This window comes from Onychostruthus taczanowskii, unplaced genomic scaffold, assembly GCF_017590055.1.
Source record: "Onychostruthus taczanowskii isolate IOZ18803 unplaced genomic scaffold, ASM1759005v1 scaffold14, whole genome shotgun sequence".
Classification (NCBI taxonomy): Eukaryota; Metazoa; Chordata; class Aves; order Passeriformes; family Passeridae; genus Onychostruthus; species Onychostruthus taczanowskii.
The window spans coordinates 2,419,492-2,433,809 of NW_024498573.1; positions in this window are offsets into that span (position 1 = coordinate 2,419,492).

Below are 14,318 nucleotides of genomic sequence, written 5' to 3' on the forward strand. Positions count from 1 at the left end.
TAAACGTCAGCCTTTATTTTTTTTTTTTTTCTTGGAGTCCTGGAAATCCAACCAAAAAACTGGCGGAATGGAGGGAGAAGTGCCCGGGTGCCTCGGTGTTTTCCTCCCCACCAGCTCTGCCCGGATCAAGCCCAGCCGCTGCCGTCGCCTTTTCTATTTGTCAATTAACACCAAAAAAAAAAAAAAAAAAAAAAAAAAAAAAAAAAAAAAAAAAAAAAAAAAATCGAAGTGAAACGCACAAAACCTCAATCGCCCTTTAATTTCGCGGGCAGCGTTTATTTGTTGTAGAATCGAAAGGATTTGGGGTTGGCTGTTGCCACTTTCTTTTGTCCTCTCTTCTCCCGGGCGGTCCTTTGGAGTTACTTTTGGTTTTTAATGACATCGTATCTGCCTTGCCTGAAAGCTAAAATTAGTGCGAGGAGCCGGCGGGGGCCGCGCTGGTTTTGGGAAAGGAGGAATCTGAGCGAAGGGATCAGCCCCGGGACAAGGGGCTTGGGGGGGATCTCGGCTTTGGGATGCGGGGTTTGTGTCCCCCAGGGGCAGGGGGACAGCGGGGGCTCTCAGAGCCGGTTTTTAAAGCCAGCACGGGGATCTCCAGCCCCTGGCTGCGTTTTTGATGTGTCCTTGAGCATCCCCGGGGGTCGTGTGTCCGCAGGAGGGCACATCCCCCGGGCAGCACCTGCTGCAGGGGGATGATGGTGCTGCAGAAACACCCTCACCCCATCGCCAGGCCCTGTCTATCCAGCTTTCTGATTCGGGAAAAGGTCCCTGGGGAGGCACTGCAGCTTTTTGAGGCACCTTCACATTTAAGGTTAGAGCTGGAGTCAGAAAATCTCCTTTCCTCTGATTTCTGTTGTTTTCCTGACCCCGGCCCGGCGCAGTTTTAATGTTCAGCCTTGATCAGAGCTCAAGAGGACATTTCCTCCTCCAGTGTTTCTCTGGGCAAAGAGGCACCACCGGATTTTTTCCATAATGATGAAAACATCTGGCCCTCTCTGAGCTGTCAGGCTCTGCTCTGCTTCTTCCCAGATGCCTTCCCCACTCCAGCCCTGCAGCTGCCCCAGCACAGCCCCTCTGTGCCCAAGGAATTCCCGACCTCCAGCTCAGGGACACTGTCCACGCAGGGAGACTGACTCCTCCAGGATCTTCATTCCCTGGGTTGGGATTTTAGGCACAGCCAGCCCGGGGAGGTGGAAATCTCCACCCTGAATTATTTTCTGAGTTTTTTTCCCCTCCACTGTGTCCAACAGAAGTTGTTTCCATCACTGCCTCTGTATGTGTAGTTCAGGATTAGCTGCTCCATGGATTCCATCCTGGAATGAGGGGGTACATCGATGCTTTCAGCCAGAGCACTGATTTTCACTGTCAAAACATGCTTTAGTAATAATGTGCCCTAAGTTTTGTGTGTCAGAGTTAGATCAGGCATCCACTTTCAAAAAAAGGTAAAAATATCATAAACTCCTCAATGAGAAATAAAGAAATATTGAAGCACTGATTCAATGAGATCCTAAAGTGCTGATCAAATTTTAAATATCTGAATTACAAGGATCTCTTGTATGCTTCAACTTTCTTAACAGAACTGAGGTGAAAAATTAGGAATTTTAACGACATATTGTGATTTAAAAGAAAAAAAAGTCATGAAACTGAACTGCCCCTGGAAAGTGAACAAAGGTACATCAAAGTGGAATGACTGAAAAAATGAATGTGTTCTTAGGCCACAAGAAAACGCTCTGAAAGATGCATTTGGCTCCAAGTAGCCAGAGCAGCCTGAGCCCTGTCTAGAGCAACTCTGAGGATTTCAGCATATAAAAGGAAAGGGGGCGATGTCCTGTGTTTAAAAATATGACTTTACTTAGTCCCAAGGAAGAATAAACAAAGCAAAGCCAAAATCCTCAATGTCTCTAGAGGAAAAAAAAAAGTGTTTAACCACAATTCTAAACTATCCTTTTCCTTATCCCTCCCCACTTTTTAAAAAATGGGCAAATAACAGCGCCAAGCCCCAAAGCCTTGTGTCATATTCCAGCCTCTCCAGCTTCACTCTCATTGATGCCAAAGTTCATGGAAGAACAATAATATTTACAAAATATGAACCTGATCCAGTAGTTCACATTCAGGCAGCGCTCTGCACTGGAGGTGATGGAAGCTGTGGCAAAACAGAGCGGAAAATCCCAACGGATCTCCCATCCTGGGAATGTGGATTTCACCAGGGATGGGATGGGGAAGCTCTGCAGGCTGATCCTTGGCTGTGCTGGTGCTCAGGAGGAGGCAATGGACAGGGATAACACCACGGTGGAGATCTAATGGAAAGAGATTCCCATTCCCATTCCTGCCCTCATTCCCAGCACATTTATTCTGAGCCACTTGTTAGCATTAGCTGGATTAAAGTTCCAGTGGGATAAAATGTCCTGCAATAGGGATTTCTGCTCTGCATTTTGAGGGCAGTAAATGCTGCTGTCTCTGTGTACATTTTTGTTGTAAGCTCCACTGGCCCTGGAGTAAATCCTCATTTTGAAAAAGCCCCTTGTATGACTGGAGTCACTCTGAGCTACTTTTTATGTGTTTTATACGTATCACACATGAGGGGAAAGGGACGTGGTGCAAACTGCAAAGCCAGCAGCACTCAGGATGTGACTCTGTTGTGTACATTCCCTGTCAGGCTTTTGGGTTTATTTCAGCTCTGCCTTTCCCCCCTAAAGCCTGTGTGTCCCAAAGTGCACAGGATGCAGAGTGCTCGTGTAGAAAGTAACAATTCAATATTTAGTTTTATCCCTGTTGTTGAGCTCCCGGCTTTGTTCCACAGCAAGATCCTGAACCTCAGAGTTTTTCAGTTCTTCCTTCATTTCAGGGGTGTCCAAGTGCTCTGAAGCTGTGAGAGGTTCTGCCTTTGCCTATCCCATGTGTGGAGAGGAAATATCCAGGAATTTTAGGATTAGATTTAGGATTAGATCCAGGATAGAAATATCCTGGATTTAAGGTGCAGACTGTGAGGTTTAAAGCATCTGTGGTACTCCATGTGAGATTGTTGCAGCATGAATGAAAAGAATTTTGGAGGTTAAAAGATGCTACAGCATTCCAGGCATGGAGAAAGCCTGGAGAAATTGCTATTAAATGGAGGGTAACTTGGTTATGTTTAGGTGATTCTCATGTAGATAAGAAAAATTGCTGGTCCTGGTGCAAAGGTGAAATATTTTCCTTAATGCACAGATGTGTTACAGTCACTCAAAGCAAAAATCCTTGGGATTTTACGGATGCATTGTTTCCCAAACTTGCTCTCTCCCCTGAGGTTTTCCAAATAAAGCAGGTAGATACAGGTTCCAAAAAGAGCCAGGTGACTTTTGGCTCAGCTGCTAAAAAGTGTTTAGTAAGTGAAAATAATGGAAATATCAGTCAAGTCTCCATTAGGTGGAGAGCCAGGGACGAGAGGCTTCTCCAGCTGGCCAGTTTGGAAAGCTTTTGTACATGAACAAGAAACAGGGGGGAAAAAAGGAGATTTTCTTGGGTAAATGCCCTGAACTGATGGTTTACAAATTGTCCTCCCACTCAGGCAGCCCCTTTTTTTGGGATGAGAAAATCTGCTGCAGACAGGTGCCACCAACACCTGCATCTGCTCCACCTGCAGGCACTTGCACCGTTCTAAAGCTAGAAAAAGTGGAGCTCCTTGCTTGCTTTTTGTTTCCTTTCCATTTTGTAAGTTTAAACCCATCTAATTGTGGTTCTTCATGTGAACAGCCCATCTGTACAAACTTGCAGCATCCTGCCTTCCTGCTTTTTGCAGGGAATGCTATCTCAGCCTGTTGGTGTCAGCTCTGCTTCGGGACACCCCATCCTTGAGTGGCTTCACTTTTATCAGGGGGGGTGGGACATTTTTCTGCTGGGAAAGGCCATCCTTAGGAACAGAAGCTGTTACCTCATGGGGAAGGTGTGAGGTGGGCCTGCCTTTTGATCACTTGGTTAACTCAGACTCGATGTGTTGCTGTGGCAACTCCAGGGCTGGAGCACCAAGGCATCCTGTCAAAGCCATCCCTTTCTCCTCCCCGCCATCCAAGGCTGGAGATAAGCAATAGTGAGATGTCTGGCTGATGGAACCAGCAGTTTCTGGTCTAATCCATGCTGGGCTGCAGCACAAGTGTCTCCCGAGGATCACACAGTATTATGTTTTATACAATACATACTGGTGGGTAAATTTAGAGTTGACAAGTCCCTTCCACAATTGGAGGACTCAAGGACAGTCCTATCAGGTGGCAACTGGCTGGGGGAGTATTTATAATCCATTTGCTGACTGGAATTAATATGAATCTGTCATCCCTTGTGCCACTTGGGAAGCCACGTAACCGGGGGCTGGGGGTGCCAGTAGCTGTGGGAGATCTTTTTTGGCAATAGCTGGACGTGTTTTCCCCAGCTGATTTCAGAAAAAGTTGTCACTGAGATAAAGCACTGTCTGGATCCTCTGTTTCCTGAGCCCTGCAGACTTGGGGAAAGGGGACATTTGACACGGGCAGCAGATTGTGGTGTGGGGGCAGCCAAGGCACAGCTGGCGTGTCCCAGGAGCTGACAGCTGTCTGGGGAGCAGGCTCAGAGCTTCTGGCAGGGCACAGCAGCATCTCCTGCTGCTGTCTGATTTTAGCAGGTAATGCTCCCTGTTATCTGTGCCCACAGACAGGGAACTGAGGCTTCCTCTGCTCTAATCTGGTGAAATACAACCAGGCCAGCTTCTCCAAGCAAGGGAGGTGCTCGGCTCTTTCCTTGACAGATTCACCCAGTGAATTTCCCCAGCCTGCTTGATGTGAATGCTTTGATGGAGTTTCTTACCTCGACCATTTGATTTTTGTGTGTGTTAAAAGTGTTACCCACAGGAGTTCCCTGCAGGGCTGGGCTCCTGCAAACACCCAGGGGCTCCTTGGTGGGCTGGAGCTGTGGCTTCCCTGGGAGCAAGGAAAGCTGTGCATCAAGGTTGCCTGACAAATGACATCCCTTGGGCTGTGCAGCTGGGGGATGTAGGTGTAATAAATGACAATAAAAGTGGGGACTGTTATAGCTGAAAGGAATTGTATAAAGTAATTAATTTCCCCCAGGTTTTAATGTCTATTTTTGCATTTCATTGTGTTCACAAAGGCACAATTACCCTCCTTCTTTTCCTCTACTCAGACACAAACCTCTTCCCTTGGAAATATTGTTCAGCCACATTTTATCTCCAAGAAATAAAAGCCAAGTTATTTTTAATCCATCAAAAAACACCCTCCAACACCAGCCACCCAAATTTTAGACACAGAAAGACAAAACCTTTAAGGAAAAAAAAAGATTATTCAGTGAGGGTTTCCTGGAGACTTTTCTGAGGAGCAGTGGGAGACTGGTGGCATTCCCTAGGGATGCATGTGGCTGTCCTTGCCTGATCCCCTGGTGACCCTGAGCCTGGGCAGCCCAGCTCCCCCTCCTGCTGATGCTCTCCCAGGCCCTGGTGTGCAGCTCCTTGCCCATCCCAGATGGACACAGCCAGGTTTCAGAGCTCTGGCATTTGGAAAAAAAGATCAGAAATCTGGCCTGAAGTTTCCAAGCAGGGAATTAGGTTTCATTTCCTCTTCTCTGCCCCCACACTGGGTGGAGCTGGGGCTGGATGGTCACAGAGGCAGTGCAGGTCATTAGAGGAGCCTTTTTTCCCCCTGCCTGTGTCTCTCTGTGTGCACTGATGGCTGAGCTCAGGCAAGACAGTTTAGCTCTTAAAACTTTCTAAAATGAGCACAGAGATAATTGTTCTTCTTTTAGGGTAGTCCTTCAGGACTCCCACACCCTCCTGAAATGGGAAGTTTTGCCCCTGAGACCTCTTGGCTTCTTGCAGAGAGATTTTATTCTATTTTTAAAGAAAATTTAATTGACTGTAATTGTGCCTGCTAAATCTGAGGAGGATCTTGCATCTTACAGTTCCAAATGAAAGTTCCTTGGAGTTTTAAATGAGACTTCAGGCAGGTTTGATGTGCTTGGGTAGGTAAAATAACTGGGGATAATATCCAGAATTTACCATTTGGCCTGACACTGCAGGGAAAGGGATACAAATCTCTCCAGTTTGGCACATTGCATGCACAGAGAGAAAATTGTACTGCAACCCACAGCTTGCTTCACACCAGATCTTTTCACTGTCTGAATTTGACTCCAAGCCCACGCACGTTTCAGAGGAGAACTATATTCTGCATCCCTAAATCACATGAACTGCTGGAAGTTGGCACAGGTTTGTCCCCAAACAGAAACCAGAGAAAAGGCTTCCTTCCAGAAAATCTGTTGCCAGATGGTCATTTTGAGCAGAAGGAAAAGAAGAAAATGTTAAATACTGCTCTGCTTTGAAGAGTGGTTTCATAAATGCAGCTCCATGCACACTAATCTTGTGGGCTATGCCTTCCAAAGCAGTGTCAAGAAGTGGATGTGTGTAATTTATCAATGTGTCTGTTCCCTGAAATTAATGGAAAAGCCCAATTTAAAACCTTGGACTCTAGAATTCTCCTGTATTGCCTCTCCTTTTGCTCTTTTCCTCTGCACAAACCCCATTACCACGCGCCACTCGCTACTGACCATTTCACAGGCCCTGCTGCTCATTTTGGTTTTCTCAGGTATTTTTTTTCTCCTGGTGCTTTTTCCTGGCATCACAGACAGGTCTGTAACTGCCTGGCTGCTCTCAGCCCCTGCTTTTGAGGCCAGGCAGTGCCTTTGCCCTCTGCCTGCCTGCTGTATCTCACCTGTCCCTCACAAGTTCACTAATGGCCCAGATAAGCAGCTCCAGGAGGATCCAAGGATAAAATTCCTCGGGGACAGCTGATTAGGAAATATCCCACTCTGCAGCTGGTTGTGGCCCCGCTCAGAACTGAGCTGTCCCTGCTGTTGTGGCCGCTGTTGATGCTTTGGGTGAGGAGAGGAGCCAAGGCAGGAGTTGTTTGTTCTCCTGCAGCTGCTGAGCCTCTTCCCTGCTCCCTGCAGGGCTGTGGGCAGAGAGGGGTTAAATCCTCTTCAGAGGAGCATTAATCAGATTTTGTATAATGAATTAAGCTGTTTTTTCCCCGTGTCTGAGCCCTGTGAGGGAGGGAGGGCTTCGAGCTGGGCTCAGATCTGTGGGGGCAGGAGCAGATCCCAGCAAGTTCCACCTGGATATGAGGAAAACCTTTTTTCCTGGGCAGTGCCAGCCCTGAGCAGAGCCCAGAGGGGCTGTGGGGTCTCGTTCCAGAGCAGGCTGGACACACTGCTGTGCCCTGAGCTCGGGGATGGCCCTGCTGGAGCAGGGAGGTGGCACCAGGGACCCTCTGTGGCCCTTCCAGCCTGGCCCATCCTGGGATTTTGGGATCCCTGCTGTTGGATTATGCTTTTTTCTGACTTAGAGATAGGCCAGCTGAGAGGTGTTTTAAAAAAACTTTTATTCTATTTTTAGTCTCACGTGAAGGATGGGATAATACAAATGTTATAATTTATGCTATCACAATCAGATACTAATTATTTTTTAATTACAATACATATAAGTGTTTCTTGGCTTATTAGCTTTAGTCACACCATGCTGTAAATGCTTCAAAGCTAATAATTTAAAATTACCTCTTGTGGTTCTTACTACAGTGAATCTTCCACAGTTCTATTTCTCTAAAGTATCCAGTCTTTTTTGCAAGTCCATCCTTTGAAACCTGTTTTTACTTCAATTTCCCTCTCAGCGATGTCTGTCCATCCCATGGCAATTCTGAGCCAGCATTTCTTATCTCAAGGTCTGCACTCAGATGTGCACTACGTGAGCCTTCTGCCAGGCTTTGAGAATTCTCTATAAACCCATTTCCTACACCCTGCAGTGCTTCCCCAGCCCCTTGCTCTGCCCATGAGCAGTGCAAGGTTGCCTTCAAGTGAAAGCAGAAAGGAACTGCAGGGAGGCAGGGATGAAGGCTGCGGGAGCTGCAGCTCTGCACTTCACAGGACAAGAGAATTTATGAATAAAAAAGACGCAGGAACAAACTGCCACCCCGATAATTTGACAAAATGTCCATAATTTTGGCAATCCCGATCAGAATCTGTGGCCTGCACAACTCTGAATTTGCAGAATTTATCACAAAGATTGAGCTGTGGCTGGGTGGGAAAGGTTGGGGCTGCCAAAAGGAGTCAAAGCTTCACCTTTGAGAGTCAGCCCCTGGCACGGGGCTGTTCTCACCCTGCCCTGGTTTTCCTTCAGTAGAAATAAGTTTTTTTGTTCACCCACTCAGCCTGACACCAAAGGCCAGACTCTCCCTGAGTGTGCAAAAGGATCAGCTTTGCTCTCCCTCCCAGCAGCCCATTGCTCTGCTTTTCTTTTAATGGAGAATTTAAAATATCTCATGTATTAGTAACAGGTAATTTTGGTCTATTTGGATTATCTTTCTCCTAAAAAAATGCAACTAACTTCAGAATTAATGACACAAGTGGTCTGAGTGTAACTTTCCTGAAAATAGCCTTCTTTAAATTTTATTTTCTTTTACTAAAATAGCTCTTGAAATAATATCTCAGCATTTACTTATATTAATATCAACTTTCCACTGTTTCAGAGCCCAGCATCCATTTTTCTGGAGGTTCTAAATTAATATTATTTTTATTTTAAGTGCTTGCACCTCCTCTGCTGTTACCCTCAGAGTTGTATGAGAAAGTGGAGAAAAGTGGCAGGAGAAAAATGAACTCCTCTCCAGAAATGAGGAGACCTAACTAGGAGTGTCTTCAAACAAATTAGAAACCTCCAGCTGCTCTGTGTCCTCTCCCCATCAGCAGAAGAGTGTGAAAGTGGGTTTTTTTTTTTTGTTTTTCCTGATGCTCTGAATTCACATGGGAGAGAATTCTGGTGCTGGGGACAGCGTGCTAGAGGTTGTGGGGCCACATTTGACGTTTTAGGCTCCGAGCAAATCACGTTTGTTTCACATTTCCTTCCTGCCATGCAGGGCAGGCTGCTGGCAGCAAACCCAAGAAGACAATTTGGCAGATAATTTGATTTTAGCTGGGCGCGCAGCAGCCCAACGCTGCATTTCCGCAGGCAGAAAAGGGGCTGTGAGCGCGGCGTAACAACAAAACACCCAATCCCACAAAGTATTCCCAAGCCTGGTCGTGCTGGGGTTTTTCTGGGATGGCAGATCTCCCATCCCTGGCCCAGAGCTCCCGTCTGTGGCTGTTTTGCTGCTGGCTGGAGCCGCAGGTCCTGCGGGTCCAGCCCTCCCGCTGGATGCTGCAGAAGGGGTTTTCCTCCCTCTTGCTGAAGATGGTGCTGCAGAATAGGGAATTGTGGCTCTGGGAGAGGAGTGTGGGTGGGCATTGCTGCTGGGGGCCAGGGCCTCCTCCTCTCCCTCCTCTTCCTCCTCTCCCTCCTCTTCCTCCTCTCCCAAACCTGTCCCTGTGGCTCTCAGGCTGCAGGAGCTGCTGGCAGCACTGGGGGACCAGTGGGGGACCCCGGCAGAGCTGGGGGATGCTCCTGCCCTTCCTGCCCAGGGAAAACTGCCTCCCTGGGGATGCTTCCACGCCCTGCCTGCCCCACAGGTGGGTGGAAGTGCCTCAGCCACCTTTGCCATGGTGCTGTTCCTTTTCTGCACCGTGCACAGGATGGAAGGTTTGGGCATGGGGCTGCTCCAGGGTCAAGGAGTCACTGATATTGTCATGCTTTAAATCAAGATATTCACGTTTTGAAGCCCAGTCCTGTCCCAGACTGATGTGGGATGCAAGTTGTTTCCTTGCAGGGATCCTGGTTTGCAGTCAGATTTCCTGGCTGATGTTCTCTGGGGAATCTCATGGCAGTAATTTAGGATTTTACTGCCCCAGTTCCCCACCTTGGGGACAGGACAAGCTGCCCTTGCAGTTCTCCAGTCCGAAAACTTGGTTCTTGGTTCTTGGTTCATTCATTTATTTTTTTCAATTTTTTTTTTTTTTTTTGGGGGGGGGGGGGGTTTGGTATTTCTTTTTTTTTTCTCTTTATTTTTTGGGGTTTTTTTTTGGAGGGGTATTTTTGGTTTGGTTTGTTTTGTTTTGTTTTGTTTTGTTTTTTTGTGGGGGACAAACTGACCTTTGCCAATGGTTTCAGCTGATGTACCAAACTCCTCCTGAGATGGAGGCAGGTTTTGCTCCAGGAGTGGTGACCCGCAGCAAAATCCTGTAGGGATCCTAAACTGGGTTGCTGTGGCTGACCAGAGAATGTCAGCCCAAAATACTTACATAAAATTTGTTCTGGATTTGCCATACCTGTATACATTTACTTTGTTCCACTTATCAGGCATTTATTCAGATTTTTAGAAGGATGATTTATTCCATAAGAAAATTATGCTGGGCATTTTTATTTGTCTTTTTTTTTTTTTTTTGACAAGACTTGGTTTTCTTTCATGATTTATGAAATTTATCAGTAAATCAGAAAAGAAATGAGAAGGAATTATTATCTAAATTAAGCTGTCTAATGTGTCAACTACAGATGAAAAATAAAGAGTATAAAGGCCTGTTCTGTGTATAAAGCTGATTTGTTGAGGGAATCTTTAAGTAGAGAGTGAAATGAAGTATTTTTGCTGGTCAAGGTCTTGACAGTTTTAGTAATAGAATATATTTTGGACTTTTTGATGGATAGAAATGGAAAATAAACTTTCCTGCTTTTCAATTCATTAATTAACACCTGAATGATAAAGTACCCCCCTCAAACCAACTGAATAAATCAGAATGAACGATTCTGATAATTTTTTCTGTATTTGCAGTAAAAGTTATTTTCCTCAAAATTTGTTGAGTTTTTTGCCACGTTCAGGTCATGGTATGTGGCTTCCACCACTTCAGCAGTTTGACTTTCCTTTAAAACATTCCCATCCTGTATAATTTGTGCAATTTTTCTCTGTAGTGCAAAGGATTTCAAGACATGATGGCATAATTTTGATTCTATTTCTGATGTCATTTTAAATTCAAGTAGGCAAAATGAAAAAAAAAAAAAAACAAACCCAAAATGTAATAATTCAATGTACATCTCCACCAATGTACATCTTCTGCCCCTGCTGGATGACCCAGCAGGTATTTTCAGGCTGGCACTGGTTTTGTTGGCACTGATCTTGACTGGGGAGGATTTCTTCTTTTCTGCTCTCACCCTCCTGACATTTATTCCTGGAGCACACAGCTCAAAGAGTTGTTGTGAGGGGTTTGGACTTTTTCCATCTGAGCTTAAGGATTCTGCTGGAGATGTTTTCCCAGTGCCCAGAGCTGCAGCCTGGCGTGAGCAGAGCAGGGACACCCAGCACTGCTTTGGGTTAATTTTGTAAATTCAGGAGTCCTGCTTGGCCTGCAGGAGGTCCTGGGCCATACCTGGAGCCCCTTGGAAAACAAAACACCTATCAGCTGGCTCCTGACCCCTGTATTTTGGCAACAAACCCATTCTGTCCTCTGCTGGGCTCTGCTGTTGTGGTTTTGGGCCAGTCACTTCACTGCTCCTTTCATCCTTTGCTGTGGCTCTTTGCAGCGTCACCTCCTCATCCCAGGGACTCTTGCACCGTGTATTTACCTGGATTTAGGAGGGTAATAATCAGGAGGGCCACCTGCAGCAGGTCTGACAGGTCCAGCTGGCCGAGCGTGGGCACAGCACGTTCCCTCCTGTGCTGGGCACCGTGCAGGGCACTGCCCGCAGCTCCTTCCTGCTCCAAGCTGGGGCTGCCCAAAATCTGGCAGCTGGCTAGGGTGAGGGAACCAGAGAACGGGTGGGTGGGTGCAGGAATGGCAGGAGGTGGTGGTGGTGGTGGACACAGAGTTCTGTGTCCTGGCTTTGCCCTCCTGCTGGGCAGGCACATCCCTTGGCTCTTGGGGCGGATTTTGGGGACCAGAGCAGCCTCGCCTCTGCGCTGGGCTCTGTGCACAGGCTGAGCCTCATTAGCAGCTCATTAGTAATCAGTGGAGAGGTAATGTCTCTGCAGTAATTTCTTCACTCCCCGTGTCTTCTACGCGGTCCCAGTCCCTCCTTGCAGAGGATGGGTGTCCTCAGGGAAGGGTCGAGCTGAGTTTGCCTCTTGAAATACACCCACAGCGAGCTATTTGTCAGCTCCACTGCCTTGAAACCCCTGTGAGAGGGAACTGTGGAGCAGCTCAGAGTCCCCATTTGCCTTCTCATCTTTGCACATCTTCTCTGTTCCTCCCCTTTCTGTCTTGTCTGTTCTTACACTTTCCTTTCCTCTCGTTCCTTGCCTCTCCCTTTCTCCTCGCTTTTTCCCCTCTGTTTTCTACCCCCTTCTCTTCCTCTCTCTCTCTGTGCTGCTGGATATTCTGAGCAGTGACAGCAGCTGCTGGGAGCTGGAATCCAGGGAGATAAGAGCACTGCCATGAGAATCAGCCTGCCCAGCCACAATTAGCCCTGCTGATATCTTTCACCTGGGCAGAGCTGCCTTATCATTGCTGCTTCTTGGAAAATGAAAGGGTCACTGATACTGATCACAGACTCCAGCATTTCCCTCTGCTTTTTGCGTTGCTGGAATCCCTTTCTGGCTCCCTTCTCCCCAGGATTAGTTCTGCATCCCTCTGGTTCAGCTGTGCTGCTGTCAGATGGAAAGCAGGCACCAGAGACCCCGGGAAAATCCACCTGGTGTGAGTGACACCACATCCAGGAACCCTGGAAGGTCCTGGAGTTCAAAGCCAGAAATAAAATAACCCAGCAGTGCTGCAGGGCTCTCTCTGCTGAGTCCTTGCCCTGTCTTTGGGAGCTGTTGAAGGGCACGAGGCAGAGGCGGCTGGGATTGTTCCTGTGGCTGATCCAATCCCACCCTGCTCCTGCCTGATTCTGCAGCTCCTCACTAGGGATATGCAGATATGGCAAATATTCCCACAGTTTTTTTCTTCCCACCCTGGATGGGCTTTAGCATCTGTTTCTAAAGCCTGTAGACACTGGGGGTGTCCTTCCTGGCCTGTGTTTTGGTGGCAATTTCACCTGCGTGATAACGAGAAACCAGAGCCAGCTTCGTGCTCTCGTGCTGTGGTTTCGTGGGCCGTAAGACTGCAATCAGAATACTTTTTGTTTTATCCTGGTGACAGACTGGAGGCACCAGCCCTCCTGTGACATCAGTGTGACCCGCAGGAGGATCCCTGGCTCTGGCCCTGCTGTTTTTCTGCCGCAGGAGCAAACTGTGAGCGTGGGGGTGTGTGTCCTCCGGCGTATTGGAGCAGGGGTTGTGCAAGCCTTACTACGGCTGCAGCTGCACCTGTGGCACTGCAGTGGCCTCGTGTGGGGCTGGGGCATCTCCTGGACTGAGCTGACCCTGCCTTTCATGTGCCGTGCCTGCGGCGAGCCGTGCGTCACCGCCGTGCTGCCGGGCACACGCCGTGCCTGCTCCACTGTCACCACCCTGGAAGAGCCCTGGAAGAGCCCTCCTTTCCCCGCTGGTGTGGTCCCAAAGCCAGCCCTCAGCGGCAGCACCTGCTTCTGTGACCCCTGAAAGGGTTTGAAGTTCACTCATTTTCTCGTCCTGTAGAGAGCTGCTGAGATAGGAGAGTTACTTGAGTTTTTTCATTTGAAGAGGAGGATGGGTGTTGCACTGGGGATTTGTTTTTCCTATAAAGTCTGGGCTTCACATTTCATCTTCTGCTCTCTCTGTCCTGCCCGTGCCTCGTGCTGGTAAAGAACATGATCCTCCTGTGAGCTGCCCACAACCCTTTGTCCCGACAGAAGAAAACATAGGTGAATCGCCAGAGGAATGTGAATCCAATAAATTGCAACATTTGGATGTTTATCTGACCTTCAGTGTTTACAAGGTTGGCTGGCAGTGGCACGAGAGAGGGTTTGACCAACTTGTTGGTCAATTGGGCTGAAATCTGTTCTTGTCTGGTCAGTCTGGCAATGCCCTAAGAACAGTTTGTTCCAAGCAAGCTCCTAAATGAGTTTATGTGCTGAACTGGCATCATCCCATGTTCTCACTACTGTCTCTGCTCCTTTCTCACTCCACCCCTTCAGGTTTTTGATTTCTATGCTATTGCTCAGAATAATTACTATATTTTCCCCCCCAAAATGGTCTCATCCTGTTACCCTTTTCCTTGGGGAGGTACAGCTGTCCTTTCCTCCTTTAAAGAGAGGGCCTGGCCTTTTTTCCAGGCTGTGCAAAAGCTGTGATATGTGACCAGCAGAAGGAAAGTGCAGGATGGCCAGAATTCAAGCAATAGGGTATATTATGTCATAAACCTTAGCAAACTTTATTGCAGACTTTTAAAAGCAGCATTCAAGGCTTATCTTTGTCATGCTTAAAGAGTTGTACAGTTCTGGATTATGTGGAAAGGCATGATGGATTTCCTGCTTTTCCATGGTTTGCTGTGCTTAGGGAGTGCTGCATGAAAACCCCGTGCCTCAGATCAGGCATTTC